This window comes from Mixophyes fleayi, chromosome 5 (assembly GCF_038048845.1).
Source record: "Mixophyes fleayi isolate aMixFle1 chromosome 5, aMixFle1.hap1, whole genome shotgun sequence".
Lineage (NCBI taxonomy): Eukaryota > Metazoa > Chordata > Amphibia > Anura > Limnodynastidae > Mixophyes > Mixophyes fleayi.
This window is the reverse complement of record NC_134406.1, coordinates 90,279,320-90,299,867: the sequence shown is the minus strand read 5'-3', so window position 1 is coordinate 90,299,867 and position 20,548 is coordinate 90,279,320.

Sequence of the window (20,548 nt, the reverse complement as noted above, 5' to 3'; positions counted from 1 at the left end):
CTCCTGCGATCCTGCACTTATATTTGAAATTAATCCAGAGTAGGCAACCGCCCATCTGTTTCAATTTTGAAAATCCCCCCAGACTCAATATTGCAATCCAATTTTTACCCTATATCCACTACTATCCTTTATTTTAAATTAACGGTCGTATCCCTGGATACACCTTTTCGCTAAAAATTTGTCTAACCCTTTCTTAAACATATCTATTGAATCTGCCATCACAACCTTCCCTGGCAATGAATTCCATATCTTGACTGCCCTTACTGTAAAGAACCCCTTCCTTTGCTGGTTGTGAAATTTCCTCTCCTCTAACCTTAGGGGATGACCACGTGTCCTATGTATGGTCCTTGGGGTAAAAAGTTCCCATGAAGCTCTCTGTATTGACCCCTAATGTATTTGTACATAGTAATCATATCTCCCCTTAGATGCCTCTTTTCTAAAGTAAACATGCCTAAACTGGCTAACCTTTCCTCATAACTTAATGACTCCATACCCTTTATCAATTTTGTCGCCCTTCTCTGAACCCTTTCTAGTTCCAAATTATCTTTTTCATAGAGTGGTGCCCAGAACTGTACTGCATATTCAAGATGAGGTCTTACCAACGATTTATACAGTGGCAAAATTACACTGTCTTCCTTTGCATCTATGCCCCTTTTTATGCATGCCAATACTTTGTTTGCCCTTGCAGCTGCTGCTTGACATTGAGCACTATTGCTAAGTCTACTGTCTACGAGCACTCCCAAATTCTTTTCCATTATAGATTCTCCCAAATTAATGCCATTTAATTTATAGATTGCGTTCTTGTTTTTGATCCCTGAATGCATAACCTTACATTTATCTGTGTTAAACCTCATATTCCATTTAGCCACCCAATCCTCCAGTTTATTTAAGTCTCTCTGTAGAGAAGCTACATCTTGCTCTGATTTTATTACCTTACAGAGTTTAGTGTCATCTGCAAAAATAGAAACTTTACTCTCTAAACCATCACCAAGGTCATTAATAAATATATTAAAAAGGAGTGGTCCCAGCACGGAACCTTGAGTTCCGTGCTGGGACCACTATTACTATTTAGCCAGATCTACCTTACTTAGCATAAACAACCACTTATAAATCAAACAAGGTACTTGAAAGCTACACTCTTGTATCCTGATAAATGCTCTGCATATCGAGAAGTACATAGTACTAGCCTTTGAATTTTTTTGTATGGGTGCAGGCCACCTTCATCTATTTACCTTTACTACATGTCTAGCTCTATTCTTTCATAAAACTGTCCATCTATTGACCTCTGCCTGTTTCTCTAGCATCAGTGTCTATGATAGATGCCCTATTATGTTGCAAATTTATTGTATGCATAGTCTTTGACGTTTTTTAGTATAGGTGCATGCCACCTTCATCTATTATCATCATCATCAACATTTATTTATATAGCACCATCAAATTACATAACACTTTGCAATTGGGTATCTATCTACTTGACTAAATATCTACTGATGCCGCAGTCTCTCTAATGAACTCTGCTTCTTACTGCCTCTTAACTCTCCATGATGCATGCTGCCTAACATTTCAAATTTAGTGTTTGCCCAGTGTTTCAAAATTTTAACCTCTTGCACCTTACAATCTCTACAGTACAGTGTTGTTGTTTTTTTTTAATTTATCTAATGAACTTACTTCAGTTGGTGGCATGGCAGATGACATTTTTTTTGCAGCCAGTGCAATGTTCTACAAGCCGTCATTGAATGTCAAAAATGGCCAGATAAAACCCTCACATGCAAATGCCCTTTTTCCCCCACTTAATATAGATATTACTGAATTATCCTTAACAACTTCACAAATATTAAAAATACAAAATAAGTTTAGAATGCAGTACTTTTTTGGAGGGGTCATATTACTGCCCCACACAGAAACACCAAGTTTTTTCCACTTAATACAGATGCCACTACACTACTTTAACTAGAAAAACTTAAAATTTTTAAAGAAATAAATCTAATTGTGTTTTGGGTTCTGCTGATTATAGTCTTACAGCAAAAGCAACTGTTTATCTCCACTAAATTCTAGCTAGTTGAGAATAATGTCTAGCGCATATAGTACTATATATGTAAATATTGATCTGCAAAGTATTCTACCTCACTGATCTCTTAAAAACTAAACTGCATTAAAATAAATCATAACACTGCCCAACGAAAAATTTTTTTTTTTTAGTTTCTACGGATATTTGAATGAATGAATGAAGGATATTTTGTGTTTAACAAATTCAAAAATGAAAGTCATTTTTTCGCATTGGCTCTAGTTCTTGAGATAATGGATAATTAATAGGGAACTTTGCACAATGGTAACCAATATGCATCTCTTTCAATTGCTCATTCAACAAAATTTAAAGAAAAATATGAAAATATCAAAATGGTCTTGCAGATGCTCTGCTATCATGAGCACCAGTTGTCTAATTGTGATGATCTAAAGGTGGTTAACTTTTTGCTTGGGCAGCAATGTGGATATATGAAATACCCATGTTTCATCTGCTTGTGGGTTAGTAGAGCGAAGCAAGATCATTGGAAAAAAGTGACATGGCCTTTAAGGGAAAACCTAACTGTAAGTGCAGTGAACATCATTAACGAGCCATTGGTTGACAGGGAAAAAAAAATTCTCCCATCACTGCATATCAAGCTGGGACTAATGAAATAATTTGTTTTGGAATTGGACATAAATGGCATTTGCTTCAAATACATTTGTAGATTGTTCCCTGGATTAAGCATGGAAAAACGAATAGAGTCTTTAATGGGCTTCAATTTCGTAAACTTAGAAAGGATTCTAATGTCACAAAATATATGAATGGTGTTGAAGCTTCTGTCAGGTACTGTCATGTCTCAGTTGCCAAGAACTTATTGAGTAATCACAAAGCAGTTATTATGTCATTATGAAGAACTGGTGCAAAACATGCTCACAATCGTATGCGTAAAAGTACACTTTCTCCATAGCACACAGATTTCCGGATAATCTTGGTGATTTTAGTGAGGCACAAAAGGAGAGGTTTCATCAAGATATAAAAGTGACGGAGGAAAAGTACAAACACATAATAGCTGACTTTTGCTGAAGCCTCCAACGTGATTGTCTTGATAAGCCACATAAAAGAAAATCGTACAAAGAGCGTTTCTACTATGCATCAATTGTAATTATGTAAATCAGTTCACAATGTTTATCTGTTATTATACCAAATAAAATGCCATTATGTATTTCATGTGCTGAAATTTGTATAACTTGAGACAATTTCAATGCAATTTGTAAGAAGTCTCTGCATGACCATTAAATGTTTTGCATTTTTATGTTCTTTAATGGGGTAGAACAAGTTTAGCAAAACCGATGTCATATTTGGGATCAGCACCACAAAGCTACCCCAAAAAGCACTCTATTATGATTGACAATAAAATTAGTGTTGACCAGTTAAATTAATAAGAGCTATTCTATCCTTTCCTCTGTCTCTTGCACCGTGTCTAACACTGTAGTATAGTTTAAATGTGATTTTTACAGCAGAGGACTACAGCTGACATCCTCCCTACCTGCTGTCTGTTGTAAAATGGCAGATGAGAATACAAGGGAGGACTATCTATGAAGATATCGTCAAAACTTGCAAGATCTGACATTTTCCCGTAAATTACGTTTTGCCTAGTTTTCAGATTTGATTTTGGTACAAGTCACATCTCTGTTTCACTCAGAACCTCAAATCTCGGATGTGTCGGATTTCTCAAAATCAGAACTGCTCATCTCTAATATATACTATATTTGAACTATTTAGAGAAGAAGAAACAGGGTGCTGTAAGACTGGGCAGCAAACCCCAAAAAACAAATAGATTTCTTGCTTTCAAATTCAAAGTGTTTCAATCTTCAAGCAATTGTGTGAGGGGCAATATTAGTGATATCTGAACTATTTAGTGGACAAAAAACAGGGTTTCAGATTCTGACACTGTAATTATAGAGTAAACTCCTTCCCAATTTTCTCAACCCTTTGGAAATGTGAGGATGAGTAGTAATGATGATGCTTTAGACATAGAAATTGAGGATGTTACTTTTGAACTTGCAAATAAACAAGAGGATGAGGAGGAAAATTGTGGATCTGAACATGAACGTGTTGTACTTGAACAAGATAATGATGATGATTGTGTTGAAGTAAGACAAGCACATTGCCATGTCAGGACATTAGACCAAAAAAAGCACCTCTTGTGTTTGTAAATAATTTTATTCCACCGAGACAACATTTGTCAAGGTATCTGTAGCCTTTGTGATGCCACAATAAATAGAAGTAGAGACAGCACAGTGGCTTAGTGGTTAGCACTTCTGTCTCACAGCACTTCGATTCCCGACCATGGCCTTATCTGTGTGGAGTTTGTATGTTATCTCCGTGTTTGCGTGGGTTTCCTCTCACACTACAAAAACATACTGGTAGGTTATTTGGCTGCTATTAAAATTGCCCTTAGTCTCTCTCACTCTGTGTGTGTGTGTATGTTAGGGGATTTAGAATGTAAGCTCTAATGGGGCAGGGACTTATGTGAATGAGTTCTCTGTACAGCGCTGCAGAATTAGTGGCACTATATATATAAATAAATAGATGATGATGAAGTATGGATGTTGATCATCTAGGCACCTTCTTCCTGTTATGCCATTTGTAGCAAGTTTATTCAAGTAGTTTTTCAATATGTGGAAAATTGTGTATAGTAGCAAGCAGCCCAGCATCAGCTAGCAGAAGAATAGATAGACACCTCATGCAATCTTCACCGTCAACACCTTGATCAGCCTCCTCATTATTAGTATGTGGTCCAGCATCCAATTTTACAATTCAATCTGACTCCCCTAATGCAATCCATGATTCCGAAGGGGCATCCTTGTGCACTACAGCTATGGCCAAAAAATCCTTCTGTGAAGAACACAGCTGCTTTATGGCAGTACCTTCAGTATGGACTGGTTGCAGCCCATGATGAAACAGAAACTGCCGTCTGGAACACTTCCACAACCCTATTCATTCTCATCTCAAATGTGGAGCAGCGAGACCAAGCAGGTTAAGGTTTTCTCCGAGTGGTTTTCAGTGCTTTGAACTCCTCTGTGACCATTGTACCTCTGCTCTGGTGGTGTCTCTAGATGCTGAAAAAAACATTGATAGGGTTTCCTGGCACTTTATGAGAGGTACTCTCAAAGAAATGGGCTTTCAAGGTTGATTCTTATGTGGAATTGCTGCATTGTACAATAGCCCTCTTGCTGCTGTCCTTGCTAATGGTGGTTCCTTTAACATGGATGATATCCTCTTAATGCTTACAAATCCTCTTGCTTTATGACTTTGTTACTAGCTGTTTGGTGCACTGTAGAGTTTTGTCATTTGTAGGCATTCTGTTTAGTGAGGTTTTATATTTTTGAGGAAATATTGGACATGTAGGTTTAATACAAAAGCCCCCCGCAACCCGCCCCCCCCCCCAAAAAAAAAGATTATTTTTTTTTCTTTTGGGTGCAGCCCACCTTCGTATATCTACTTGTCTAAAATGACATCCTATAAGCCTGCCACTATGTATCATAGAGATTGTAGCATGCTTTGCACACAAAACTTGGTTCATCATCATCCTCCTCATCCTATCAGCATAGTAGTGCTATCACACAATGCCAGGTCATTCACAGGCAAGCTACTCTTTGTATCGCAGGTTTCACAAAGAAATATACTGGTGTCATTCTGTTGGAAAAACACAGGAATATCATAGCATAATGGCTCACCCCGCTAAGCATCTCCGCAGGATTCCTCATTGCCAATATAAGAACAATGTGTGTATTTTACGAGGTCGGTGCAGGAGATGCTGTCTGTGGCCCATAAAATTTCTGGGCATTATCGGCATTCAGTGACCACATGGAAATCATTGCAGCAGCTTCCACAAAAATGACCTTGCATGCCACCCACTGAAGCAAGAGGTAGTAATGAGGTGGAATTTCAAACTTTATGCACATAGATGTTAGCATAAAACAGTGCCTCTAGTTGCTTGTTACATTATTTTAGCTTTGAATAATATGAAGTTTCCCGAATGTACACGTAGACTAGATATTGGTTGAACAAATTTGGAGTGATATGTGATCTAAGCCCTTAGATAATCTATGAGCCCTACATCATTCTGCAAATGTTCTGCAATGTATGTCCAAACTGGTATAATAGCAAAGTTCAAGAATAGTAGCTTTTTACAAAAGCCAGACCAATAACCATCTCTTAAAGGAAATCTAAATCCATCCTTAAGAGTATTACAAATGGGATTTAACCTAGGTAATGGGTGTTTTTAGTAGTCCACTTGGCAAATATTATGTAGGAGAATGTGTAAAGAATAAGTCATAGAGTCTCTTCTCATAAATGAGCCATTAGAGGCAAAAGTCAGCTGTAGCTGAACACTTCGCAGAATTTACTGTAATCTGCATCTCTTTCAAAGTTTGAGGTTTTGGCCACCAAGAAAAGGAAGCAATTTTTTGGTTAATATTAAATTAGCTGAAGCCAAAAGGATTAAGAAGTTGCAAACATTACAACAAGTCACTGAAGTATGTTGTTAGTTATAACTATCCATTTTAATGTTAGTGTTTAGAAATCATTTTTAATTTACCTAGTTGTTTTTCAAATATTGCTCATTTTTTCCTATGGAAATGTTGCAGACATATGAATTCTTCCAGAAGGAATAATTTTGCTTATACATCATTGTAAATATTTAGTGTATCAATGAGAGGTTCTATGATCCACAATTACTGTTATGGTAGCTAATATTATTATAGAGCTTTGTTGCTAGTGCTGTAAATATTGTTTATGCCAACCAGACCTCTTATTAGTTTAAGTAATTCCTTGATTGTTTTGATTCTTGCTTCCAGTCATGACACCTTAGAAACAGGAATAAATTTAGGAGCAGGTTTATCACAAAGCGACGGAAACTTACACTTATCACTGCAATAAGTCTTACTTTAATAAACGGGGCCCAATGAATGCTTGTGCCAAGGAAATTCTCAAGACATGTAATTTCGTTCCTATCCCCACTTCTAATAATTTTACCTAGTAACTTGATTTGTTAAAAAGGTAAACCCTGCATCACTTGTGTTACGCATATTTGTTCCATTATAGTGATTTTGTTTAGAATCACTTCTATAAATACCCACTTTCTTACCTATGCTAATTTATAGAGCATTCATGTATGCTAGTGATTACAAAATACATTGACCAGGGGCACAATTGGTAATTTTCATAATTGGTAAATTTTCCCTTATTAATATGTAAACCATTTTGTATGTTTGTTGCTCACTGCGGAGTTGGAGCTTGAGAAAAAAGCAGCACTTGACATGCCAAAGATTATTCTCCAAACTTTGATATTTGCATTTTATAAATTATGTTAACTATACATTTACCCATTTATTTCTGGAGATAATTTTTGTATTTGTTTGCTTAATTAAGACATATTTTACTACTTCTTGTGCACCTTTAATTTTCAGATTGCTTTTTTTCTGAATAGATAGGGGGTTTTTTTTGTAGCACAATTAAAAACGTATTGTTCTGTTTTAGGTGCAGTACACAGGATAAAAATGATAGATTTACCAAATATATATTTTACCTTGATTTTTCCCAGTAACTTTAACCCCAAAGGTTACTCCAAAAATGAATCAGCTTGTTCTCCTGTGTATAGGGATATCAAATGTGTGTATGTTACTAAAGGTATTTTTTTAATGTTTTTAATTTTTGTATTATATTTTCTATATAGGAAGCTTTCTATTACATTTCTTGGAGTGCAATATGGAGGAGCAATAAATGATATATATTCATAGCATAGTATACAAACCAAAAGACCACCAGTTCTTTGTTGGTCCAAAATTCAAGTAGATTCCAGAGTGTGCCCCTCGTCACTGCAAGAAACACGCTTTCATCTAATTTCAATAATCTCATTCCGCAAAAACTTAGGTGCATCAGTAACTTCTACTCTGTATTTTGCTCGGACCACCTTCACCCTACCACTTGACATTTTAAAATGCAAAATCATGGCACATATAAGCCACGCCCTGGATTCACTCACACCATGGCCAGCTCTGCACAAACCATGCCCAGTACTACTCAAATTGCGCAGAGTTTCACCCAAGCCTTGCCCACATGAGTATAGGGGACACCAAAATAGGGTCTTGGAAAATATACATTCACTCCACAAAACTTTCCCTCTATGCCTGTGCAAATTACTTCTCCTCCACAAATGCCACCATCTTGCTCCATAAGCCTGTGCAAGTTAGTAAAAATCTAGGCACACAAATCAAGGAAAAAGTTCCAAAGCTGGTTTTGCATGGCATATCATTTGTGCTTGGTGAATGACCTCCTACTGTCTGCATGTACAAATTCTACCAGTACTACATATAGTATATATATCAAACTATATATATGCAGTCTGCTTTAGAAAAACTCATATATATAGTTTCTGTTTACATTTTGTTCAGTAATTCTGGTCTAGAGAGGGGATTCCAGGCACATTTAATCCCTACCTGCTCTTGCATATAAAAAATTGTAGTATGTTTACTTTTATATAACATATATTTTAAGTAATTGTTATGAATGCAGTCGATTAAATAAAAACAACAAACTTAGATTGTATATGCACACTTTATCCTGAGAACATGCCATACAGAAGATGTATTTTATAGCTTTAATTTCCTACTTTAAGCATCTGGAAAAGTGCAGTTTAATCTGGGTACAGTAGCAGTTTAATCTTTACAGCAAACTCTGTATGCGAATTCAATGTGTGAAATTATGCATCAATGTGTGCCAGTGTTGCATGACTTTGTATTATACAAGGGTATATTAAATACTGCTATTAAGTTGGTTCCTAAATGGCTAATATATAATATGATTATGTGTGAAAACACGGTACAGTTACATTCTCCTACCACATGCAACAGAAGTTTTAAAATGGAGTAAAACATTGCTTTATAAAGAGACCTCCAATTATGTAGAGTTCTGCAAAACGACTCTCAGAACCTTTGGTTAATGAAAATACAATGGAAGCATTTAGAAAAATGTTTTTTTAAAGGAAGACGTATAACTTTTTATATGTTCTGTCGTCTGGTCTTTATTTTTTAACTTCCATAGTACCTTATATGTCACTCTTATGGTCGACTGTGGCACCAGCTCATAATTAAAGTACAGTAGGGAAAATAATGTATATTAGGTTCATTTATGTGTCCTTAAAATGTTGGCATGTATACAATTATTCATATTGTGGTATAATGACTATACACTCCTGCAAGAAATATTGTACTTAAAAAAAATAATGAAAGTATTAAATTAATGTGTCTATGAAAAACTTTCCTTAACTCATTGCGGTTTGTCCTACAGTCATCCAGGCACCAAGTGTGATCACCATTGAACTTATTATTTCACCTAACATACTAGGCAGTATGATAAACATTCCCCTACTGTTATAACCACAGGCAACAGTTTTTTAATCAGTCTTTTTCAAGACATCCAGAATATTCATATCAGGTCCTTATGCTGAAATTATTCTATTGGAAAGTGAATTTTATAAATATAATATGGGGTTAAAGCAATCCAATATTTGAAAATGCATATCTTAGTTAGAGGATTGGTAGAAAATGTCACTACTTGTAACTTGTTGTTCACTACTTTTTTTCCCCGATTAGTCTACATTAGACAGCCATTGATGCAATCAAAACTACAGAAGGAATGTTAGACTATTATGAAGAGAGTAATCTGGATACACAATTACCAATTCCTATATTTGTCACATTCACAAGTTTCTTTAGGAAGGGGGTTGTCACAGGCACACTTGGTGAACCCACTTTGCCTCTAGTAGTTGACACTGACTCATCCGTGGTGCTTAATTCATGTTTGGTCTTCTCCAGGAACCCCTGCAAGGGAGTAATGTACTGACATAAGCTTTTAGAACAGGCAAAATAGGACTTCACCTATTGCAGCCGCCTTTTCCATAGAGTTAGATGCACTCACAGGTGCTTGGATGCCCCCAGGAGTTAATTCAAAGTAGTTGAAACCTATGACCAGAAACTGGCAGCGCGGAGATAGGAGGCAGAGAGAGGGACAACTCCGAGCAAAGAATAAGGAGAAACAAGCCAAAGTTCATGATTCAGAAGCAGGCTAGAATAGTCGTGATTCAGGCCAATAGATCAGGGTCGGCAGTAGGCAGTGTGTCTCCTTATGATCACACTGTGCCCCTTCATCACAACCACACTATGCACCCTTATGATCGCACAGCGCCCTCCATGCTGCTTTTCCCACTTCATCACACTCTGCCATGCTGCTTTTGCCCCTCTTCATTCTCTGCCATGCTGCTTTTGCCCCTCTTCATCATCCTGTGCCATGCTGCCCCCCTTCTTCATCCCCCTGTGCCTTTTATCTCTCCCTCCCCCTTTCTTCATACCCCTGTGCCTTGTATCTCCCCCCCTTCTTCATCCCTCTGTGCCTTGTATCTCTCCTCCCCTTCTTCAACCCCCTGTGCCTTTTATCTCCCCCTTTTCTTCATCCCCCTGTGCCTTTTATCTCCCCCCCTTTCTTCATCACCCTGTGCCTTTTATCTCTCCCCCTTTCTTGACCCCCCTGTGCCTTGTATCCCCCCCATTCTTCATCACCCTGTGCCTTGTATCTCCCCTCACTTTATTCATCACCCTGTGCCTCTCTGAGTTCCTCCACTTTTTTCTTTTTTATTTACCCCTGTATTGACTTCTTTCATCTTTATTTTATTTTCTTCTCTTTTCTCTTTTCTCTCTTCTTTCTTCTCTCTTCTGTGCGCCGCTCCTCACTGAATGTCGGGCGTGACATCATTATGACGTCACGCCTGACATTCAGTGCAAACAGGAGGGGGGAAGAGGGACGATGGTGCTGCAATCATGTCAGTATTTCTATACTCACATGATCACGGCGCCAGAGCCACCTGCTGAGCAAAAAAAAAAGAAAAAGTATTAAAAAAAAAAAAGTTAAAAATAAAAAAAGAATAAAAATTTGAGAGTGAGGGGGGGGGGCACCGGTGCCGCGATCATGTGAGTATACAAATACTCACATGATAGCTGCGCAGCGTGCCAGACTGGCCCATACAGCCATAAGCCCTTCTGGCAAATGCCAGAAGTGACAGATGGCCAGTCCGGCCATGGTGTCAAGTAATTACACTTGCGTGCCGGGCTCCTATCAGCGAGTAAGGCTTCCCAATCACCTAGGAAATCGCTAGAATGTGAGAACCAGAAGTGAAGTAGTCGATATGGCTGACAGGTACTCAAGCCGTCGCAGCGGCTCATGACATTGTGGATGTCAATCTATCCCCACTACACAGCAGCTGACACAGTACAGTCCAGGAGACAATAATACAAGACACAGACAAACGCAAAGACAGGCCAAGGGTCAGCACTGGCAGCACAGATTCGGAAGGAAAATGTAGGTCTGAGGTCAGAGTATAAAGCATATTGAAATAAATAGAAAAAGTCTGTGTATGTAAGAGATGATCAATTAGTGAATGGCAGCCACAGAGTAGATCAGGAACAAGCCAGGTCAGTAATCGGCAGTACAGAAATAGTAAAATAAGATACGTGTTGTTCAAACACAGTAATATACAGTGAGCATACCAATCTTTGTCAGATTCTGTTGCGGTATATGGTCAATTGCAGGGGCAGAACAGTGAATTGATGGGACTTTGTTCTGTTCTGCAACCTGTTTCATTTATGTAAAGTATATGTGAAGATGCTTTTTAGTGAATACTAATACATTGGCTTAATTCTGATATGGCAACTGTGATTCTGTCGAACGTCAGACTGTCGAAACCAAAATGTCGACAGTCAGACTGTTGACATATTCATTCTGTTGACGTATTTAAAATGTTGACATTGTGACTGTCGACAATAGTAATGTTAACAGTCACAATTTCGACATTCAAAGGGCAATGCCAGCGGTAGATGGCAGACCCACCAGCAATATGGCCAGCGGGTCTGGCACAAAATAGTTAATATTAAAAAAAAACAAACACAAACATTGAACCCCCCACCCCCACCCCAACACATTAACACTTTCGCTGCCAGCCTAGGTTGGTACTAGCAATAATGGGAGGAAAAGAAAGTGTGGCAGTGTGGGTTTCCCCTGCCCTCAGTGATACCCAGCCCCATGCTGAATGGCACTTTCCACACTTCTGGGAGGTGGGTGTGGAGTAATAAAATAGATTTTTATAATAAAGACACCATAATGTGTTGGTGCACAATAGATCCCATTGACAGTTTGGGCAAGTAAAAAATCTTCAGTAATACTCACCAAATTCCTGTTTTTTCATCTGTAATCATTCCAATGGTCCCTGGCTGCCCCCCCCCACCCCCCCATCCCAATAAAACCTTGTAAAATTATCCACCAGAACATGCTCGGCAAAATAAAAAAACATTTCAAATGACGCACACTAGATCCTGCTGGAGAACCCAGTGCATAATGAACAAATTACAGGTCTATTTATAACCTGGAGTGTTCAGTTCTGACAGCGTGGGAAAGTCCCGGGTTATAAACAGACATAGCTCATAATCTGAGTAAGCATATCCAACCCTCTTTATTGTATATAAAGGTATATGTAAAACAGAGTTCCCACTCCTATGACTTACTAACCACCATAACAAAATCACAGAGGGGGGGCATGGTCAACCACAAGGAATCGCTGTTGAGGCAGCTACAGAATACATGTGTAACAGTACACATGCAGGCCAACCAGGTGTGATGATATAATCACATCTGGCCTACACAGTGCGTCCACTTGCACACTTGTGGGAGTGTTATGGGTGCTGAGAGGGCAAATGAGATGCAAGTATACCGTCTCCCTTCCTTCCCTACTAATAATGAAAAATATAGAGACATTATATAGGATAGATAGCACTGAAATTGCATATGATGACTAAGACTATCCAGCCATGTACAATGTACTTTACAAAGGGTTGTACATTGTACATGGCCGCATACTTACATTACCCCCTCTAAGAGCAGCGTTAACAGCGTAGTTTATGTCAGTGACGTCATCAAGTCCCGCCTGCGCCTTCTTTCTTCAGGATTGCTTGAAGTCGCTTCACAGAAGAGTCGTGATGGATCCTCGTCGGGAAGCAGCCGTCTGAACTCAAGATGTCGTGATAAGTCTTGTCGGTACAATCGGCACCATTATTCCGTACCCCACCCCACTTGAACATAGGCTTTAGCATAAGAGGTAGAGGGATTAGTATCATCATGACTGAGACTGGAGAGTGACAAGAACAATGTGACTGAAGACTGGAGAATGACAAGGACACTGCCACCCCTCCTGTTTCTGTATGAGCTATGGCACAGTAAAATGTGACTGGAGACTTTTAATAACACTGCCAGCCCTATTATTTGAATTTCTGTTTTAGCACTAAACACTGCCACCTCTCCTCTTTCTGGGTGAGTTATGGCACAGTAAAATATGACTGCAGATTTAGAAGACCAAGTCTGCCAGTCCTATTATTTCTATTTCAGCAATGACCATTAGCAATGGAGCAATAGAACAATGGAGCTCTCCTCTTTGTGTGTTACCTATATAACACAGTACAATGTGTCTGCAGATTTAGAAGAAGAAAATACTACTGATCTACTATATAAACTGAGAAACACCTGTCAGGGGAGTGGAGGGAGGGATTGTCTAAATATCTCTATCGATTAGACAAACTGATATACCACACTGTATAAAAAATGACCCTTCCTGAAGTGGACGAGAGTCACATGCGACAGTTAATAAGAGGGGCATTTTCCTTAGATCCAGTTCTTTTGAAATTCCAAAGTAGCTGTGCCGGGAGAGCCGGACCATATTCAACCAATTGAAACATGAGGTCAAGCAGGAAGAAGCTTTAGTTGAAGTCAGAGACTGAGTGATCAAGAAAGCTAGATTAGCTTGAAATCCGAACCCAGTGCAAAAGAAGAGTTGCTAAAGAATCTTCATGCACACAAATTACAAATAGCCCAGTTGATAGTTATTGAACTGGCAAGGAAGACTATAGGGGGTAAATGTACAAAAGTCCGATTTCTGCAATCTGCCGATATTCAGCGACTTTGCAGGCAAAATATAAAACTTCAATGCTTAACTTGGCCGCCCCCCAACTTTAAAACCGCTGTTTTTTTCCGACAAGGGATGCGGCCGCGTCATTGCACAGGCGGCCGCATCACATGACACAGGATGCGGTCACGTCATCAATGACGCGGCCACATCCCTTGTCATGAGATGCGGCCGCCTGTGCGCCCCCCCGGGCTGAAATTGCCAGCCCGCGCCTGCCCACGAAGAACTAAGACTAAGGTGGAGGCACTGCACGACACTGAGTACACGGTAAAGAGTACATTCGCAGACAGGACACACAAAGATTGGCACACACACCCTAGCAGAGGAAACGGGGTGTTACATACAAAAGACAAAAACGCTATTTTGGGAAAATCTACCTCTACTTCATTCAGGCACTTTAAAATTAGATTTGTCATAAACTCTCCAGTTTTGTCACTACATTCATTTAGTCTCTCTCAGATTATACCTTGGTTATTATATATAATTAAGGCACGATGGAGAAGGGAAGGAGTCTACCAACGTAAACAATGTGCAGTAAGGGATCATGTTAGAACAATTACCTACAGATTGGGATATAATCACTGATATATCTGAAAAAGCCTTTTCATTTGCGGACAATCAGGGGCAGGTGTATGATGATGATGATAATGATGAAGATGATGATGATGATGATTAACACCCAAACTAGCAAACCACTTGTTAGAAGTTTATGAATGAATCAGGCCGTATATCTTTTTGTGATAGCTCAGGAGTTGTAACTGTCATGACTGATAAAAATAGATTGCTTTTGATTTAATGATTAAATCAAAAGCAGTCTATTTTTATTGCTTAAATTCATTGATTCATTGATTAAATTTTATTCAATGATTGGATTTCTGAGGCTACCAAGTTTTTCTTTTTATTTGGACATTCTGGACTCATATATGTTACATAAAAAGGGTGCAGCTTTCTATCATAAAACAAATTTTGTATTATAGGATTGCACCTAGAAACAAGCTGGACCAGTTGGTAAGAATCACCTACACTGACTTTGCATCTGACTTTCGGAAAGCTAAACCTTGCCTTCCAAGTGTCTTATTTGTATCCTTTAAAACTTGAATTTCTTCTCTGTTTTGTATTTTGTGTTTCTCAATCAAAGCTTGTCTTTTATTTTTGTCAGTGAATACACTAATTTGCCATTTTCCAATAGAAAATTACAGTAGTCATACAAAGCTCACTTATGAGCCTGAGAAGAAAGATTTTGCTGAAACTTTCCTACCTTATGTCTGCCACATCTTTTCATTTTAACCCACACTTCTAAATTGCTACAAGTCCATGTATTGTCTCACTTTTCTTGCCCCACACCAACATGAAAAACTGAACAAACAAAGCAAAAGGCAGCCTGCTTTGGTGTACTGTATTCTGAGTATTCAAATTCACTATACTATTGAGGATTAAATCTATTGTTTCCATCAAAGGGAAAATGTGCTAAACTAGGTTGATGTGGACATAATTGAATTAAATTGTTCTTTTGATTGTCATTTAGCAGGACGTATGCCAGAATCATGAATACTTATTTTGGAGGTAGATCTATTATCATCAATGGAAAACTGAAACCTGTTGCTTAATTTTTTCAATACCCTGTATCCAGCAACAAGGGCTACATCACAGTTGTCTTTAATAGAGGAGACAGAGTTTATCATCTCAACTATTGCAAGGTTCTCATTGACATTTCTGATTTACTGTACTTCAGATACAGATGCTTGCTTCCATTTAATTTTTCAAGAAGAAAGGAAAATGTAGCCATAAAAGACACCCAATTTGATATATTTTCATTTTCTTTTTTTGAATAACAAGCGATATTGACTATATTCTTCTGTCAACAGTGCAGTTTATTGCTCAGTCATTGTAAAATCATTTGCCTATAGAAAATGAAATCGGTGTACACAAGTGGCTGTGGGAAAGTTTTCTGTTTCCTAAGAATTTTTATTTTTTTATTCAAGAGTTTTATGTCAATGGTAATATGAAATAAGTCATCATGTGTGTAATTTGCAACTTTTCAGTTTTTCGCCTTTTTGAAGCATAAGCAGATATCTAGGTGCCCCATCTTCTTTATTAGTCACTCTGTTCCCACGGTGAATAGCTCTTGTACTTACATAACCTATTAGCAGATGCTTGTAATAGGTGTCAGCAGAATGTGATTAAGGATGTTAATTCATATGTTTGTAAAGTTAACCCGGTAGTCGGTTTATTTAACAGGATTTTGAGAAGTGTGTATATATATATATATATATATATATATATATATATAAACTTTTATGGATACAGACACTTGTCACAGCATTATATATATTAGATCAGGCACTATACACTGTACGTCCATGCGGCGCCGTTATATATCACATACGCAGGTCACATACAATGGAAGAACATAGCACAGTACAGAAGAACTGCAAGGCAGTAGGAATGCACATGTGCAATAGGGCAATAGGTACATGGATGGACCGAACAGAGCCACAGCATCCGATTCCCATTCAGGGAGACAACTTGTAAGGCTCACTCGACACTTTCATGTTGAAAGTTATGTTTATTTTTGTAGACTGCTTTGTAGTCATAACACTGAACTTTGTGTCTTTTGGGTTTCATATTCTCAGTGTTTGGGAAAATAAAATACTTTTACCCTTAAAGCAATGGTTATGTTTGGAAAATGAACTTTGAGTTTTAATTGTTTTTTGTCTCAGTTTATTCCAAAGGTTTATTGGCGAAAGAAAATCTTGCAAATTTGATTTACATACTGCCTTAAGATGTATTAGCTTGTTGCAAATATTTTCACTAATATCCTGTTCATAATTACTTTGCAGATGTTTTGCCTTTGTTAGAATTTCTTTATCCTCTAATACATGGAATTTCCATAAAACGCTGAAGGGCCTAACTATACACTTGTTATATTTTGGGTCTCAGAAGGAGATTAGATAAAAATCCCTCTCTTTTTGAGCCCCTCCTTTACATTTTCTTATTTTTTTTCCAATTTGTGGTTTATAATGTGGTTTTTAATCACTAGCCTTAAAACTATATTATAGGAATATGTGATAAAGAGATAATTTGGAGCATTGTTCGTTTATGATTCTGAAACAATCAGCAAATACAAATGATAAAGCCTTATAAAATTTCTAAATATTATCACAGCATTGTGTCATTTCTGGCTCCAATGCACTTCCAGTTTTAAAAAGCCAACTTTGAAATAACGAGCTTTCACCAATGTCCCACTCAGTCTGCAAAGACAGTCCTGCTTCACACTGATCTGCTTGTGCGAGTACCTAACAGTAATGCACACAGCTTTGACGTGTACAGGCCCGGCGCTCCCATTAGGCAAGGTTAGGCACTTGCCTAGGGCGCCGGGCTCTGGAGGGCGCCACAGTATTCTAAAATACTTTAAAACTGTGCGGCGACCGCTGACCATACCTGTCACGGCCGCCGCACAGCATTCAGATGGACGGGGAGGGGGGGGAAGAGGCTATTTTGTCACCACCGCCGCCTCTCTGCTCCGTCTCCTCCCCTCCACTTACTAGTGTCAGTGAGTGGAGGGGAGGAGACGGAGCAGAGAGGCGGCAGTGGTGAGACAAGGTAAGGAGAGGAGGGAGGAGGGAGGAGGGCGGCGATTTTTGCGTGGGGGGGCGCCGCTTTTTTAAAAATGCCTAGGGCGCCGTGGACCCTAGCTCAGGCCCTGGACGTGTATTTCAAGGTGATTGGAAGGGGCTGGAGTGTAGCCTAGCACTGTCTAAAATGTTAGCCATGCCCCTTGCATGCTGATAATGCGCACTTTGGCGGAGTGGCATGGACACCCTACTGTATAAATCATGCATTTACCCCTTGGGCTTGTATATGTCAAAATAATTTTTTAATACTATTAATTTAGAAGTTTCAACATATACATGCCAACAGGGCTTAGTAAGGTATAATTATGAAGCATTAACGTTTAAAACAGCAGTGGTACATGAGCTTGTATTGCTACGTCTGACTTATTGAACATTGTCATGAAGATATCTGTGATGAGATGCCTCACACCTGTTTTACCCATAAGGAAAACAAATATTCTCACTTTCTTTGTTGAGTCAATGTACCTATTTGCCCAGCATGCTCATACACAGGTGCCTGCTCCCATTCCATTCCATTTTTTTTTGTGGAAGTGCCTCTGGGCAAATGCTTTGTGTGGTCATTTGTGGGATTGCAGTTTGTGATAGTTTTGCAAATGACAGCAAACTGAAGGAAAAAAAAAGTCCAGCTTAGAATCACTTTGGATAGCCTCATTATTCATTAAAACTAATAAAAAATGTTAAAGTTATTTTATTTTCTCCTAAGCTAATAGTTGTTTAAGTATCATTTATGTCTTTAAATCATTAATGAAAGGGAACAGTAATTGTATTTCCGTTTAGCAGTTGTACATTTAAATCTTTTAAATAGATTATGTTCTTTTGCTTGAATATAAATGTGCTTTCCACTATAATATTTAGCTGGGTGGTACTTGCCCTGGTTTCATAAATGTGCACCTGCATTTGATGTGGATATACAATGCAGCCTACCGTAACCTTAGAAAGTAGAGTTCTGGCTAGTACTGTGGAAGACAAGACTGGCTTCATTTTCAGAGCAATACAAATTGTAGCTTAAGCATCAATTTGAACACTACAAGCCTGAGTCATTAAGGAAAGTAATGCAAAAATAGGAGTAAATGTTCTCCGGGACAAACCATGTTACGATGCAAGGGGTGCAAATTAGTTTATTGTTTTGCACATAAGTTAAATACTTGCTGTTTTTTCATCTAGCACACAAATACTTGATAGCTTATTTGTACACTGAAATTTAAAGTTTATATTTGTGTGCTACATGAAAAAACAGTCAGTATTTAACTTATGTGCAAAACAGAATACTAATTTGCACCCTTTGCATTGTAACATGGTTTTGTCCAGGAGGGTCTGAAATAAGAAGTTTCAAGTTAAGATCCTTAATGAATCAGGCCAATGTCTTTAAAATTGCTATCAAAGGAAGTCGTCTTTTAAATATAACAACCCTTTGTTTTCTTTCCAATCTTTTCACTTTATTTCTATTTTATTTTAAATGTGCAGTCTGATATTGTCAGCCTATTAGCATTAACTGCTTAAATTAAATCTTTAGCAGACAATTATTAGCAGGTGGATATCTCCTGAGAGGGTGAGATGTGATGTTGAAAGGTGTGATGACAGCCCTGTGTCCGTTATATATTGTTCCCAAGCTGCATTTTTGAATCTGTTACTTATTATTTTTCTACTTTGCTTGGCCAGTAACATTAAGTGGAGTCTAACAAGACAGGTGTTCAGCTATTATGCACGCAGAAGAGAGGAGGAAGTTCAAAATATGCTGTTTAGACGGACAAAGGGTGGCAAGAGTTAGTCCCATGTTGGGCCCTTGTATTTTAAGACTTTGTTGAGGATATGACTGTTGAAGTGCTAAGGATTCTCAAAGGTACATAAATGGAGTATGCTAAGCATTAAGGGCTTTTTTTAGTCCATTGGGTGTCTCCTTGTGGACAATGATAGATAAATCTATGTTGTAGTAATCATGTTCATAAACCTCTTTTCTCAGGCTTCACCAGCTTCAGTTCTCTCACACGAGGAAATCTAGGACATGTGTTCCAAATGGATCGAAGTTACAAAGTCTATTCATTGGGATCAAAATTATAACAGAAACAAAATTTGTTCACAGGATTTGCTATTAATGTAATTGAAAATTTTAAAGTATGATTACAGCTGCAATGCTGTACATTGTTTTGGCACAGCATAAAAATGTTATTACAATATAACTGAATAAATATAAAATCAACTGATAATTATTATTATAATTATTATTATTATAATTATCGTAGATTTGTAAGGCGCCACAGTGCTTTAATCTTTCAATGATAGTCTTAGAAGTGCTAATTGTACAGCATCGTTAGATGAAGCACATGACAACATTTAAAACCCTAAATACACATCTACGGAATTGTTTGGGAGCTTCCTCCATCCATTAGATTGTACGTTCTCTTGAGAGCAGGGCTCTCTACACCCTTTGTTTTCTATGTATTTATCTTTTGTCTACCTTATATGTCCCTAATTTATGTATGCCTGCTTTTCCCACTGTCCAATTATGCGAAGTCCTCTGGCGCCTTACAAATAAACAACAATAATAATTTTATGTCTCCTGGTTTCAAGCTTTTCAGCAATAATTTTCCCTATTTATAGAGATCAGGGGGTATATTGACTAAATTGCGGGTTGGAAAAAGTGGAGATGTTGCCTATAGCAACCAATCAGATTGTAGTTATCATTGGTTTAGTACATTCTACAAAATGACAGCTAGAATCTGATTGGTTGCTACAGGCAAAATCTCCACTTTTTCAAACCCGCAGTTTAGTAAATATACCCCCAGGAGACAGGGGTCACAGTTCTCCAACTCACACTGTCCCAGCGACCTCTAGAGATGAAGT